At 50.9% G+C, this 15701-nt stretch overlaps 1 protein-coding gene across 1 annotated transcript in view; it reads right to left on the reverse strand.

Moving 5' to 3' along the window:
- The window catches only part of LOC142664069 (uncharacterized), a 286823-nt gene extending 272809 nt beyond the window's left edge, over positions 1–14014 (reverse strand). Inside the window, exon 1 of the mRNA XM_075843106.1 lies at positions 13885–14014. The gene's annotated coding sequence lies outside the window, so the exon portion shown is untranslated. The remainder of the gene's footprint in view (positions 1–13884) is intronic.
- Positions 14015–15701: the final 1687 nt, after the last annotated feature.

The following is a 15701-nucleotide window of genomic DNA, read 5'->3' on the forward strand; positions in this document are numbered from 1 at the left end:
ATTTCCGGTGATTGCGCGGTGTGGGGGGGGGGGTTTATATTTCCGGTGATTGCGCGGTGTGGGGGGGGTGTTTATATTTCCGCTGATTGCGCGGTGTTGGGGGGGGGGTTTATATTTCCGGTCATTGCGCGGTGTGAGGGGGTTTATATTTCCGGTCATTGCGCGGTGTGAGGGGTTTTATATTTCCGGTAATTGCGCGGTGTGAGGGGTTTTATATTTCCGGTGATTGCGCGGTGTGAGGGGGGTTTTATATTTCCGGTGATTGCGCGGTGTGGGGGGGGTTTATATTTCCGGTGTGAGGGGTTTTATATTTCCGGTGATTGCGCGGTGTGAGGGGGTTTATATTTCCGGTGATTGCGCGGTGTGAGGGGGTTTATATTTCCGGTGATTGCGCGGTGTGGGGGGTTTATATTTCCGGTGATTGCGCGGTGTGAGGGGTTTTATATTTCCGGTGATTGCGCGGTGTGAGGGGTTTATATTTCCGGTGATTGCGCGGTGTGAGGGGTTTATATTTCAGGTGATTGCGCGGTGTGAGGGGGTTTATATTTCCGGTGATTGCGCGGTGTGAGGGGTTTATATTTCCGGTGATTGCGCGGTGTGAGGGGTTTTATATTTCCGGTGATTGCGCGGTGTGAGGGGTTTATATTTCCGGTGATTGCGCGGTGTGAGGGGGTTTATATTTTCGGTGATTGCGCGGTGTGGGGGGTTTATATTTCCGGTGATTGCGCGGTGAGAGGGGTTTATATTTCCGGTGATTGCGCGGTGTGGGGGGTTTATATTCCGGTGATTGCGCGGTGTGAGGGGTTTATATTTCCGGTGATTGCGCGGTATGAGGGGTTTTATATTTCCGGTGATTGCGCGGTGTGAGGGGTTTTATATTTCCGGTGATTGCGCGGTGTGAGGGGTTTATATTTCCGGTGATTGCGCGGTGTGAGGGGGTTTATATTTCCGGTGATTGCGCGGTGTGAGGGGGGTTATATTTCCGTTGATTGCGCTGTGTGAGGGGTTTTATATTTCCGGTGATTGCGCGGTGTGGGGGGGGGGGGTTTATATTTCCGCTGATTGCGCGGTGTGGGGGGGGGGGGGTTTATATTTCCGCTGATTGCGCGGTGTGGGGGGGGGGGTTTATATTTCCGGTCATTGCGCGGTGTGAGGGGTTTTATATTTCCGGTAATTGCGCGGTGTGAGGGGTTTTATATTTCCGGTAATTGCGCGGTGTGAGGGGTTTTATATTTCCGGTGATTGCGCGGTGTGAGGGGTTTTATATTTCCGGTGATTGCGCGGTGTGAGGGGTTTTATATTTCCGGTGATTGCGCGGTGTGAGGGGTTTATATTTCCGGTGATTGCGCGGTGTGAGGGGTTTTATATTTCCGGTGATTGCGCGGTGTGAGGGGTTTTATATTTCCGGTGATTGCGCGGTGTGAGGGGTTTTATATTTCCGGTGATTGCGCGGTGTGAGGGGTTTATATTTCCGGTGATTGCGCGGTGTGAGGGGTTTATATTTCCGGTGATTGCGCGGTGTGAGGGGTTTTATATTTCCGGTGATTGCGCGGTGTGAGGGGTTTATATTTCCGGTGATTGCGCGGTGTGAGGGGTTTTATATTTCCGGTGATTGCGCGGTGTGGGGGGTTTATATTTCCGGTGCTTGCGCGGTGTGAGGGGTTTATATTTCCGGTGATTGCGCGGTGTGAGGGGTTTTATATTTCCGGTGATTGCGCGGTTTTATATTTCCGGTGTGAGGGGTTTTATATTTCCGGTGATTGCGCGGTGTGGGGGGTTTTATATTTCCGGTGATTGCGCGGTGTGAGAGGTTTTATATTTCCGGTGATTGCGCGGTGTGAGGGGTTTTATATTTCCGGTGATTGCGCCGTGTGAGGGGTTTTATATTTCCGGTGATTGCGCCGTGTGAGGGGTTTTATATTTCCGGTGATTGCGCGGTGTGAGGGGTTTATATTTCCGGTGATTGCGCGGTGTGAGGGGGTTTATATTTCCGGTGGTTGCGCGGTGTGAGGGGGTTTATATTTCCGGTGATTGCGCGGTGTGAGGGGGTTTATATTTCCGGTGATTGCGCGGTGTGAGGGGGTTTATATTTCCGGTGATTGCGTGGTGTGGGGGGTATATATTTCCGGTGATTGCGCGGTGTGAGGGGTTTTATATTTCCGGTGATTGCGCTGTGTGAGGGGTTTTATATTTCCGGTGATTGCGCGGTGTGGGGGGGGGGGGGTTTATATTTCCGCTGATTGCGCGGTGTGGGGGGGGTTTATATTTCCGCTGATTGCGCGGTGTGGGGGGGGGGTTTATATTTCCGGTCATTGCGCGGTGTGAGGGGTTTTATATTTCTGGTAATTGCGCGGTGTGAGGGGTTTTTTATTTCCGGTAATTGCGCGGTGTGAGGGGTTTTATATTTCCGGTGATTGCGCGGTGTGAGGGGTTTTATATTTCCGGTGATTGCGCGGTGTGAGGGGTTTTATATTTCCGGTGATTGCGCGGTGTGAGGGGTTTATATTTCCGGTGATTGCGCGGTGTGAGGGGTTTTATATTTCCGGTGATTGCGCGGTGTGAGGGGTTTTATATTTCCGGTGATTGCGCGGTGTGAGGGGTTTATATTTCCGGTGATTGCGCGGTGTGAGGGGTTTATATTTCCGGTGATTGCGCGGTGTGAGGGGTTTTATATTTCCGGTGATTGCGCGGTGTGAGGGGTTTATATTTCCGGTGATTGCGCGGTGTGAGGGGTTTTATATTTCCGGTGATTGCGCGGTGTGGGGGGTTTATATTTCCGGTGATTGCGCGGTGTGGGGGGGGTTTATATTTCCGGTGATTGCGCGGTGTGAGGGGTTTTATATTTCCGGTGATTGCGCGGTGTGAGGGGGGTTTTATATTTCCGGTGATTGCGCGGTGTGGGGGGGTTTATATTTCCGGTGATTGCGCGGTGTGAGGGGTTTATATTTCCGGTGATTGCGCGGTGTGAGGGGGTTTTATTTCCGGTGATTGCGCGGTGTGAGGGGGTTTTATTTCCGGTGATTGCGCGGTGTGAGGGGGGTTTTATATTTCCCGTGATTGCACGGTGTGAGGGGGTTTATATTTCCGGTGATTGCGCGGTGTGTGGGGTTTTATATTTCCGGTGATTGCGCGGTGTGAGGGGTTTTATATTTCCGGTGATTGCGCGGTGTGAGGGGTTTTATATTTCCGGTAATTGCGCGGTGTGAGGGGTTTATATTTCCGGTGATTGCGCGGTGTGAGGGGGGTTTATATTTCCGGTGATTGCGCGGTGTGAGGGGGTTTATATTTCCGGTGATTGCGCGGTGTGAGGGGGTTTATATTTCCGGTGATTGCGCGGTGTGGGGGGTTTATATTTCCGGTGATTGCGCGGTGTGAGGGGTTTATATTTCCGGTGATTGCGCGGTGTGAGGGGTTTATATTTCCGGTGATTGCGGGGTGTGAGGGGTTTTATATTTCCGGTGATTGCGCGCTTTGGGGGGGGGGTTTATATTTCCGGTGATTGCGCGGTGTGAGGGGTTTATATTTCCGGTGATTGCGCGGTGTGAGGGGTTTTATATTTCCGGTAATTGCGCGGTGTGAGGGGTTTTATATTTCCGGTAATTGCGCGGTGTGAGGGGTTTTATATTCCCGGTGATAGCGCGGTGTGAGGGGTTTTATATTCCCGGTGATTGCGCGGTGTGAGGGGTTTTATATTTCCGGTAATTGCGCGGTGTGAGGGGTTTATATTACCGGTGATTGCGCGGTGTGAGGGGTTTTATATTTCCGGTGATTGCGCGGTGTGAGGGGTTTATATTTCCGGTGATTGCGCGGTGTGAGGGGTTTTATATTTCCGGTGATTGCGCGGTGTGAGGGTTTTATATTTCCCGTGATTGCGCGGTGTGAGGGGTTTTATATTTCCCGTGATTGCGCGGTGTGAGGGGTTTTATATTTCCGGTGATTGCGCGGTGTGAGGGGGGTTTTATATTTCCGGTGATTGCGCGGTGTGGGGGGGTTTATATTTCCGGTGATTGCGCGGTGTGAGGGGTTTATATTTCCGGTGATTGCGCGGTGTGAGGGGGTTTTATTTCCGGTGATTGCGCGGTGTGGGGGGTTTTATTTCCGGTGATTGCGCGGTGTGAGGGGGGTTTTATATTTCCGGTGATTGCACGGTGTGAGGGGGTTTATATTTCCGGTGATTGCGCGGTGTGTGGGGTTTTATATTTCCGGTGATTGCGCGGTGTGAGGGCTTTTATATTTCCGGTGATTGCGCGGTGTGAGGGGTTTATATTTCCGGTGATTGCGCGGTGTGAGGGGTTTATATTTCCGGTGATTGCGCGGTGTGAGGGGTTTATATTTCCGGTGATTGCGCGGTGTGAGGGGGTTTATATTTCCGGTGATTGCGCGGTGTGAGGGGGTTTATATTTCCGGTGATTGCGCGGTGTGAGGGGGTTTATATTTCCGGTGATTGCGCGGTGTGAGGGGTTTATATTTCCGGTGATTGCGCGGTGTGAGGGGTTTTATATTTCCGGTGATTGCGCGGTTTGGGGGGGGGGTTTATATTTCCGGTGATTGCGCGGTGTGAGGGGTTTTATATTCCCGGTGATTGCGCGGTGTGAGGGGTTTTATATTTCCGGTAATTGCGCGGTGTGAGGGGTTTTATATTTCCGGTAATTGCGTGGTGTGAGGGGTTTTATATTTCCGGTAATTGCGCGGTGTGAGGGGTTTATATTTCCGGTGATTGCACGGTGTGAGGGGTTTTATATTTCCGGTGATTGCGCGGTGTGAGGGGTTTATATTTCCGGTGATTGCGCGGTGTGAGGGGTTTATATTTCAGGCGATTGCGCGGTGTGAGGGGGTTTATATTTTCGGTGATTGCGCGTTGTGAGGGGGTTTATATTTCCGGTGATTGCGCGGTGGTGGGGGGTTTATATTTCCGGTGATTGCGCGGTGTGAAGGGTTTATATTTCCAGTGATTGCAGGGGTGTGAGGGGTTTATATTTCCGGTGATTGCGCGGTGTGAGGGGTTTATATTTCCGGTGATTGCGCGGTGTGAGGGGTTTATATTTCCGGTGATTGCGCGGTGTGAGGGGTTTTATATTTCCGGTGATTGCGCGGTGTGGGGGGGGGGGTTTATATTTCCGGTGATTGCGCGGTGTGAGGGGTTTTATATTCCCGGTGATTGCGCGGTGTGAGGGGTTTTATATTTCCGGTAATTGCGCGGTGTGAGGGGTTTTATATTTCCGGTAATTGCGCGGAGTGAGGGGTTTATATTTCCGGTGATTGCGCGGTTTGAGGGGTTTTAGATTTCCGGTGATTTCGCGGTGTGAGGGGTTTATATTTCCGGTGATTGCGCGGTGTGAGGGGTTTATATTTCCGGTGATTGCGCGGTATGAGGGGTTTTATATTTCCGGTGATTGCGCGGTGTGAGGGGTTTTATATTTCCGGTGATTGCGCGGTGTGAGGGGTTTTATATTTCCGGTGATTGCGCGGTGTGAGGGGTTTATATTTCTGGTGATTGCGCGGTGTGAGGGGGTTTATATTTCCGGTGATTGCGCGGTGTGAGGGGGTTTATATTTCCGGTGATTGCGCGGTGTGAGGGGTTTTATATTTCCGGTGATTGCGCTGTGTGGGGGGGGGGGTTATATTTCCGCTGATTGCGCGGTGTGGGGGGTTTATATTTCCGCTGATTGCGCGGTGTGGGGGGGGTTTTATATTTCCGGTCATTGCGCGGTGTGAGGGGTTTTATATTTCCGGTAATTGCGCGGTGTGAGGGGTTTTATATTTCCGGTAATTGCGCGGTGTGAAGGGTTTATATTTCCAGTGATTGCAGGGGTGTGAGGGGTTTATATTTCCGGTGATTGCGCGGTGTGAGGGGTTTAATATTTCCGGTGATTGCGCGGTGTGGGGGGGGGGGTTTATATTTCCGTGATTGCGCGGTGTGAGGGGTTTTATATTCCCGGTGATTGCGCGGTGTGAGGGGTTTTATATTTCCGGTAATTGCGCGGTGTGAAGGGTTTTATATTTCCGGTGATTGCGCGGTGTGAGGGGTTTTATATTTCCGGTGATTGCGTGGTGTGAGGGGTTTTATATTTCCGGTAATTGCGCGGTGTGAGGGGTTTATATTTCCGGTGATTGCGCGGTGTGAGGGGTTTTATATTTCCGGTGATTTAGCGGTGTGAGGGGTTTATATTTCCGGTGATTGCGCGGTGTGAGGGGTTTATATTTCCGGTGATTGCGCGGTATGAGGGGTTTATATTTCCGGTGATTGCGCGGTGTGAGGGGGTTTATATTTCCAGTGATTGCGCGGTGTGGGGGGGTTTTATATTTCCGGTGATTGCGCGGTGTGAGGGGTTTATATTTCCAGTGATTGCGCGGTGTGGGGGGGGGTTTATATTTCCGGTGATTGCGCGGTGTGAGGGGTTTATATTTCCGGTGATTGCGCGGTGTGAGGGGGTTTTATTTCCGGTGATTGCGCGGTGTGAGGGGGGGGTTTTATATTTCCGGTGATTACATGGTGTGAGGGGTTTTATATTTCCGGTGATAGCGCGGTGTGTGGGGTTTTATATTTCCGGTGATTGCGCGGTGTGAGGGGTTTTATATTTCCGGTGATTGCGCGGTGTGAGGGGGTTTATATTTCCGGTGATTGCGCGGTGTGAGGGGTTTTATATTTCCGGTGATTGCGCGGTGTGAGGGGTTTTATATTTCCAGTGATTGCGCGTGTGGGGGGGGGGGGGGTTTATATTTCCGGTGATTGCGCGGTGTGAGGGGTTTATATTTCCGGTGATTGCGCGGTGTGAGGGGGTTTTATTTCCGGTGATTGCGCGGTGTGAGTTTTATATTTCCGGTGATTACGTGGTGTGAGGGGGTTTATATTTCCGGTGATTGCACGGTGTGAGGGGTTTTATATTTCCGGTGATTGCGCGGTGTGAGGGGTTTATATTTCCGGTGATTGCGCGGTGTGAGGGGTTTATATTTCCCGGTGACTGGGCTGTGTGGGGGGGTTTATATTTCCGGTGATTGCGCGGTGTGAGGGGTTTATATTTCCGGTGATTGCGCGGTGTGAGCGGTTTATATTTCCGGTGATTGCGCGGTGTGAGGGGTTTTATATTTCCGGTGATTGCGCGGTGTGAGGGGTTTTATATTTCCGGTGATTGCGCGGTGTGAGGGGTTTTATATTTCTGGTGAGTGCGCGGTGTGGGGGGGGGTTTATATTTCCGGTGATTGCGCGGTGTGAGGGGTTTTATATTTCCGGTGATTGCACGGTGTGAGGGGTTTTATATTTCTGGTGATTGCGCGGTGTGAGGGGTTTATATTTCCGGTGATTGCGCGGTGTGAGGGGTTTATATTTCCGGTGATTGCGCGGTGTGAGGGGTTTTATATTTCCGGTGACTGCGCGGTGTGAGGGGTTTTATATTTCTGGTGATTGCGCGGCGTGGGGGGGGGGGGGGTTTTATATTTCCGGTGATTGCGCGGTGTGGGGGGTTTATATTTCCGGTGATTGCGCGGTGTGAGGGGGTTTATATTTCCAGTGATTGCGCGGTGTGGGGGGGTTTTATATTTCCGGTGAATGCGCGGTGTGGGGGGGTTATATTTCCGGTGATTGCGCAGTGTGAGGGGTTTTATATTTCCGGTGTGAGGGGTTTTATATTTCCGGTGATTGCGCGGTGTGAGGGGTTTTATATTTCCAGTGATTGCGCGGTGTGGGGGGGTGGTTTATATTTCCGGTGATTGCGCGGTGTGAGGGGTTTATATTTCCAGTGATTGCGCGGTGTGGGGGGGTGGTTTATATTTCCGGTGATTGCGCGGTGTGAGGGGTTTTATATTTCCGGTGATTGCGCGGTGTGAGGGGTTTATATTTCCGGTGATTGCGCGGTGTGGGGGGGTTTATATTTCCGGTGATTGCGCGGTGTGAGGGGTTTATATTTCCGGTGATTGCGCGGTGTGGGGGGGTTTATATTTCCGGTGATTGCGCGGTGTGAGGGGTTTATATTTCCGGTGATTGCGCGGTGTGAGGGGGTTTATATTTCCGGTGATTGCGCGGTGTGAGGGGGGGGGTTTATATTTCCGGTGATTGCGCGGTGTGAGGGGTTTATATTTCCGGTGATTGCGCGGTGTGGGGGGGGTTTATATTTACGGTGATTGCGCGGTGTGAAGGGCTTTATATTTCCGGTGATTGCGCGGTGTGAGGGGTTTATATTTCCGGTGATTGCGCAGTGTGAGGGGTTTTATATTTCCAGTGATTGCGCGGTGTGAGGGGGTTTATATTTCCGGTGATTGCGCGGTGTGAGGGAGTTTATATTTCCGGTGATTCGTGGTGTGAGGGGTTTTATATTTCCGGTGATTGCGCGGTGTGAGGGGGTTTATATTTCCGGTGATTGCGCGGTGTGAGGGGTTTATATTTCCGGTGATTGCGCGGTGTGAGGGGGTTTATATTTCCGGTGATTGCGCGGTGTGAGGGGGGGGGTTTATATTTCCGGTGATTGCGCGGTGTGAGGGGTTTATATTTCCGGTGATTGCGCGGTGTGGGGGGGTTTATATTTACGGTGATTGCGCGGTGTGAAGGGCTTTATATTTCCGGTGATTGCGCGGTGTGAGGGGTTTATATTTCCGGTGATTGCGCAGTGTGAGGGGTTTTATATTTCCAGTGATTGCGCGGTGTGAGGGGGTTTATATTTCCGGTGATTGCGCGGTGTGAGGGAGTTTATATTTCCGGTGATTCGTGGTGTGAGGGGTTTTATATTTCCGGTGATTGCGCGGTGTGAGGGGGTTTATATTTCCGGTGATTGCGCGGTGTGAGGGGTTTTATATTTCCGGTGATTGCGCGGTGTGAGGGGGTTTATATTTTCGGTGAATGCGCGGTGTGAGGGGTTTTATATTTCCGGTGATTGCGCGGTGTGAGGGGTTTATATTTCCGGTGATTGCGCGGTGTGAGGGGTTTATATTTCCGGTGATTATGCGGTGTGAGGGGTTTTATATTTCCGGTGATTGCGCGGTGTGAGGGGTTTATATTTCCGGTGATTGCGCGGTGTGAGGGGTTTATATTTCCGGTGATTATGCGGTGTGAGGGGTTTTATATTTCCGGTGATTGCGCGGTGTGAGGGGTTTTATATTTCCGGTGATTGCACGGTGTGAGGGGTTTTATATTTCCGGTGATTGCGCGGTGTGAGGGGTTTATATTTCCGGTGATTGCGCGGTGTGAGGGGTTTATATTTCCGGTGATTGCGCGGTGTGAGGGGTTTATATTTCCGGTGATTGCGCGGTGTGAGGGGTTTATATTTCCGGTGATTGCGCGGTGTGAGGGGTTTTATATTTCCGGTGATTGCGCGGTGTGGGGGGGGGGGTTTATATTTCCGGTGATTGCGCGGTGTGAGGGGTTTTATATTCCCGGTGATTGCGCGGTGTGAGGGGTTTTATATTTCCGGTAATTGCGCGGTTTGAGGGGTTTTAGATTTCCGGTGATTTCGCGGTGTGAGGGGTTTATATTTCCGGTGATTGCGCGGTGTGAGGGGTTTATATTTCCGGTGATTGCGCGGTATGAGGGGTTTTATATTTCCGGTGATTGCGCGGTGTGAGGGGTTTTATATTTCCGGTGATTGCGCGGTGTGAGGGGTTTTATATTTCCGGTGATTGCGCGGTGTGAGGGGTTTATATTTCTGGTGATTGCGCGGTGTGAGGGGGTTTATATTTCCGGTGATTGCGCGGTGTGAGGGGGTTTATATTTCCGGTGATTGCGCGGTGTGAGGGGTTTTATATTTCCGGTGATTGCGCTGTGTGGGGGGGGGGGTTATATTTCCGCTGATTGCGCGGTGTGGGGGGTTTATATTTCCGCTGATTGCGCGGTGTGGGGGGGGGTTTTATATTTCCGGTCATTGCGCGGTGTGAGGGGTTTTATATTTCCGGTAATTGCGCGGTGTGAGGGGTTTTATATTTCCGGTAATTGCGCGGTGTGAAGGGTTTATATTTCCAGTGATTGCAGGGGTGTGAGGGGTTTATATTTCCGGTGATTGCGCGGTGTGAGGGGTTTAATATTTCCGGTGATTGCGCGGTGTGTGGGGGGGGGGGTTATATTTCCGTGATTGCGCGGTGTGAGGGGTTTTATATTCCCGGTGATTGCGCGGTGTGAGGGGTTTTATATTTCCGGTAATTGCGCGGTGTGAAGGGTTTTATATTTCCGGTGATTGCGCGGTGTGAGGGGTTTTATATTTCCGGTGATTGCGTGGTGTGAGGGGTTTTATATTTCCGGTAATTGCGCGGTGTGAGGGGTTTATATTTCCGGTGATTGCGCGGTGTGAGGGGTTTTATATTTCCGGTGATTTAGCGGTGTGAGGGGTTTATATTTCCGGTGATTGCGCGGTGTGAGGGGTTTATATTTCCGGTGATTGCGCGGTATGAGGGGTTTATATTTCCGGTGATTGCGCGGTGTGAGGGGGTTTATATTTCCAGTGATTGCGCGGTGTGGGGGGGTTTTATATTTCCGGTGATTGCGCGGTGTGAGGGGTTTATATTTCCAGTGATTGCGCGGTGTGGGGGGGGTTTATATTTCCGGTGATTGCGCGGTGTGAGGGGTTTATATTTCCGGTGATTGCGCGGTGTGAGGGGGTTTATTTCCGGTGATTGCGCGGTGTGAGGGGGGGTTTTATATTTCCGGTGATTACGTGGTGTGAGGGGTTTTATATTTCCGGTGATAGCGCGGTGTGTGGGGTTTTATATTTCCGGTGATTGCGCGGTGTGAGGGGTTTTATATTTCCGGTGATTGCGCGGTGTGAGGGGGTTTATATTTCCGGTGATTGCGCGGTGTGAGGGGTTTTATATTTCCGGTGATTGCGCGGTGTGAGGGGTTTTATATTTCCAGTGATTGCGCGTGTGGGGGGGGGGGGGTTTATATTTCCGGTGATTGCGCGGTGTGAGGGGTTTATATTTCCGGTGATTGCGCGGTGTGAGGGGGTTTTATTTCCGGTGATTGCGCGGTGTGAGTTTTATATTTCCGGTGATTACGTGGTGTGAGGGGGTTTATATTTCCGGTGATTGCACGGTGTGAGGGGTTTTATATTTCCGGTGATTGCGCGGTGTGAGGGGTTTATATTTCCGGTGATTGCGCGGTGTGAGGGGTTTATATTTCCCGGTGACTGGGCTGTGTGGGGGGGTTTATATTTCCGGTGATTGCGCGGTGTGAGGGGTTTATATTTCCGGTGATTGCGCGGTGTGAGCGGTTTATATTTCCGGTGATTGCGCGGTGTGAGGGGTTTTATATTTCCGGTGATTGCGCGGTGTGAGGGGTTTTATATTTCTGGTGATTGCGCGGTGTGGGGGGGGGGGGTTTATATTTCCGGTGATTGCGCGGTGTGAGGGGTTTTATATTTCCGGTGATTGCGCGGTGTGAGGGGTTTTATATTTCCGGTGATTGCGCGGTGTGAGGGGTTTTATATTTCTGGTGAGTGCGCGGTGTGGGGGGGGGTTTATATTTCCGGTGATTGCGCGGTGTGAGGGGTTTTATATTTCCGGTGATTGCACGGTGTGAGGGGTTTTATATTTCTGGTGATTGCGCGGTGTGAGGGGTTTATATTTCCGGTGATTGCGCGGTGTGAGGGGTTTATATTTCCGGTGATTGCGCGGTGTGAGGGGTTTTATATTTCCGGTGACTGCGCGGTGTGAGGGGTTTTATATTTCTGGTGATTGCGCGGCGTGGGGGGTGGGGGGTTTTATATTTCCGGTGATTGCGCGGTGTGGGGGGTTTATATTTCCGGTGATTGCGCGGTGTGAGGGGGTTTATATTTCCAGTGATTGCGCGGTGTGGGGGGGTTTTATATTTCCGGTGAATGCGCGGTGTGGGGGGGTTATATTTCCGGTGATTGCGCAGTGTGAGGGGTTTTATATTTCCGGTGTGAGGGGTTTTATATTTCCGGTGATTGCGCGGTGTGAGGGGTTTTATATTTCCAGTGATTGCGCGGTGTGGGGGGGTGGTTTATATTTCCGGTGATTGCGCGGTGTGAGGGGTTTATATTTCCAGTGATTGCGCGGTGTGGGGGGGTGGTTTATATTTCCGGTGATTGCGCGGTGTGAGGGGTTTTATATTTCCGGTGATTGCGCGGTGTGAGGGGGTTTATATTTCCGGTGATTGCGCCGTGTGAGGGTTTTTATATTTCCGGTAGTTGCGCGGTGTGAGGGGGTTTATATTTCCGGTGATTGCGCGGTGTGAGGGGTTTTATATTTCCGGTGATTGCGCGGTGTGAGGGGTTTTATATTTCCGGTGATTGCGTGGTGTGAGGGGTTTATATTTCCGGTGATTGCGCGGTATGAGGGGTTTTATATTTCCGGTGATTGCGCGGTGTGAGGGGTTTTATATTTCCGGTGATTGCGCGGTGTGAGGGGTTTAATATTTCCGGTGATTGCGCGGTGTGAGGGGTTTTATATTTCCGGTGATTGCGCGGTGTGGGGGGGGGGGTTTATATTTCCGCTGATTGCGCGGTGTGGGGGGGGGTTTATATTTCCGCTGATTGCGCGGTGTGGGGGGGGGGTTTATATTTCCGGTCATTGCGCGGTGTGAGGGGTTTTATATTTCCGGTAATTGCGCGGTGTGAGGGGTTTTATATTTCCGGTAATTGCGCGGTGTGAGGGGTTTTATATTTCCGGTGATTGCGCGGTGTGAGGGGTTTTATATTTCCGGTGATTGCGCGGTGTGAGGGGTTTTATATTTCCGGTGATTGCGCGGTGTGAGGGGTTTATATATTTCCGGTGATTGCGCGGTGTGAGGGGTTTATATTTCCGGTGATTGCGCGGTGTGGGGGGTTTATATTTCCGGTGATTGCGCGGTGTGAGGGGTTTATATTTCCGGTGATTGCGCGGTGTGAGGGGTTTTATATTTCCGGTGATTGCGCGGTGTGAGGGGTTTATATATTTCCGGTGATTGCGCGGTGTGGGGGGTTTATATCTCCGGTGATTGCGCGGTGTGAGGGATTTATATTTCCGGTGATTGCGCGGTGTGAGGGGGTTTATATTTCCGGTGATTGCGCGGTGTGAGGGGTTTTATATTTCCGGTGATTGCGGGGTGTGGGGGGGGTTATATTTCCGGTGATTGCGCGGTGTGAGGGGTTTTATATTTCCGGTGATTGCGCGGTGTGAGGGGTTTTATATTTCCGGTGATTGCGCGGTGTGAGGGGTTTATATATTTCCGGTGATTGCGCGGTGTGGGGGGTTTATATCTCCGGTGATTGCGCGGTGTGAGGGATTTATATTTCCGGTGATTGCGCGGTGTGAGGGGGTTTATATTTCCGGTGATTGCGCGGTGTGAGGGGTTTTATATTTCCGGTGATTGCGGGGTGTGGGGGGGGTTATATTTCCGGTGATTGCGCGGTGTGAGGGGTTTTATATTTCCGGTGATTGCGCGGTGTGAGGGGCTTTATATTTCCGGTGATTGCGCGACGTTCACATGTGAATTATTAATTTGAGATTTTAATAATTTAGACATAACGGATGCGGCGATTGCGTTACTATAAGTTTACATCATTTTTTTGTAAAAAAACAAAAAATGTATTACAATATATTACACTGGTAACCGGTCTATATCGCGCAGTTTCTTCGGAGGACAGAGGAAGCCGTGATCTCTAACTGATCAGATGCCGCGGTCGCTATTAATCATGACATCTGAGGGGTTAAGCGGCCGGGATTGCGCTGTCTCTGATCTTGGCGGTTGCCGGCGGCGGTCAGTAGTCGTGTACGGTGCAGGCTCCACTCCTTCTAGTGTGACGGCGCACGTACAACATAATACTATAGATCTGATGTCACCAAGGGGTTAAACCCTCCTGTATTTCATATTTACAGTGGTTAATATAAATAATAATAATCACCAACACTGTGCCAGACAAAAACGCACCAAAACCGGACAGAAATGACCTCATGTAACCTTACCTTACTACTGCATCATGGGAAATCTCCTGACTGGTAACAGAGAGAACACTAAACAACAGCGGTGACCGGAAGTCACGTACACCCGACCAGCGCTGCTCTCTACCTCATACATGGAAAGGACCCGTGATGACGTCACCAACCGGAGGGAACAGAACTCCGCCCCTCATGTCACGTGATCATCATCACTTTACACATCATAGTTCCGCCTCCTCATGTCACGTGATCAACGTTACAGGTCCTTCATCCACCACCTTTCTCCACTGATAAGCTCCACCCCTCCCGCCCCAGTCACGTGGTAGTGACGTCATCACAGGTCCTTTAGCTATTTCCGTGTATGAGGTGGAGAGCAGCGCTGGTCGGGTGTTCTCTCTGTTATCAGTCACCCCTGTATGAGTGTGTATACAGAGAGCTGTCAATCATTGAGTGACCCCGCCCACTGGACTCCTACCGGGATTAACCCCTCCAGTGCCGGCCTCTTTGGGGTAAGTGGTCATTTCTGGTCTTTGTAGTGGTCGGGTGTTTTGTGGGACGAGTCGTGTTTTGTAATGACATAATATTCGGGACATACAACTTATTCACTGACTTTTATACATTTCTTGTTAATGTCGTTCACCGTGCGGTTTAAGGGAATGTTCACACGTAGCGAATACGACCCACAACACGCAAGGAAATCACCCCGAATATTCACCCCAAATGGTGGACGTATAATCCTGCCGAATATCTACTCCAGAAATACAACAAGGCCGATCCCCACCTCTCCCAGCGTTACCATAGCAACACGTCCCTGCTCTTCCGGCCGTGTCCAGGTGACCCCTATAATGACCTGTGACCTCTCCGGCCTGTGATTGGCTGCAGGGGTCACATGACGCCTTCTGTTTTATATATGTGTAACCTGCAGCGTTGCTGTGAACACGCGGTGGAGCCGCAGAGGATTCTGGGAACAATGCGATATCCTGCGTGTCTATAATCCGCACCGCAGGTTAACCCCTTCACCACCAGGACAGTTTAGTTTCCCTCCGTCTTCTCAGATCTATAACGTTCTGGTTTCTCTGTCAGTCTCGCGGTGCGAGGATTAGATTCTGCGGGACGAGTTGTAGATTTTCAGGGCGTCATATAAAGTATCACATAATCTCACTGCAACTGCAAAACCTCTATGTGGGGGGAATGGGATTCCTCCAATGTATTTTCGGTTTAGTTGGATCATCACGAAGACGACGATGACAAATTTCTCTGGTTTTTCATGATGTGCGACATTTACAAAGAAAAACGAATTGTTAAAAAAACCGTCTTTTGTGAGGTCGTTCTCAGAGGCAGAAGTTTTTCTTTTTCCGTGGATGGGGCGGAGTGAGGGATTGTTGGGTTTTGTGGGGCGAGCTGTGGATTTTCATCACTTTATAAATATATATATATAGCGAGGGTGACCAGAAAACGGCGATTTATAGTTCTGTACGACGCTAGGAGTCCCTGCCTCTCCGTGGAACTACTGAAAACCTGATTACAGTACGGGACAGTTGTCCCACAGCGAGGCAGGGACTCCTAGCGTCGTACATAACTATGATTCTAGGAGTCCGGCTCCCTGCACTGTGTTCGGTCCGGGACTTGCGGCTGAAATATGTTCCGTCCATTATGGACCGCACATGCTGGTGTGAATCCAGCCTTAGGTGACACGAGATCACACTGCATGTTCCCTTTATATATAAAGTCACCTCAGCTGCTGCAGAACCTCACAGTTCATATCAAACACTGACTGCATAGTGTGCACCACGTCTTGTGAGATGTCAGCAATGTCTCCCCAGTATCCGCCATGTGTCAGGTTG

The sequence above is a fragment of the Rhinoderma darwinii genome, chromosome 1 (assembly GCF_050947455.1).
Source record: "Rhinoderma darwinii isolate aRhiDar2 chromosome 1, aRhiDar2.hap1, whole genome shotgun sequence".
Classification (NCBI taxonomy): Eukaryota; Metazoa; Chordata; class Amphibia; order Anura; family Rhinodermatidae; genus Rhinoderma; species Rhinoderma darwinii.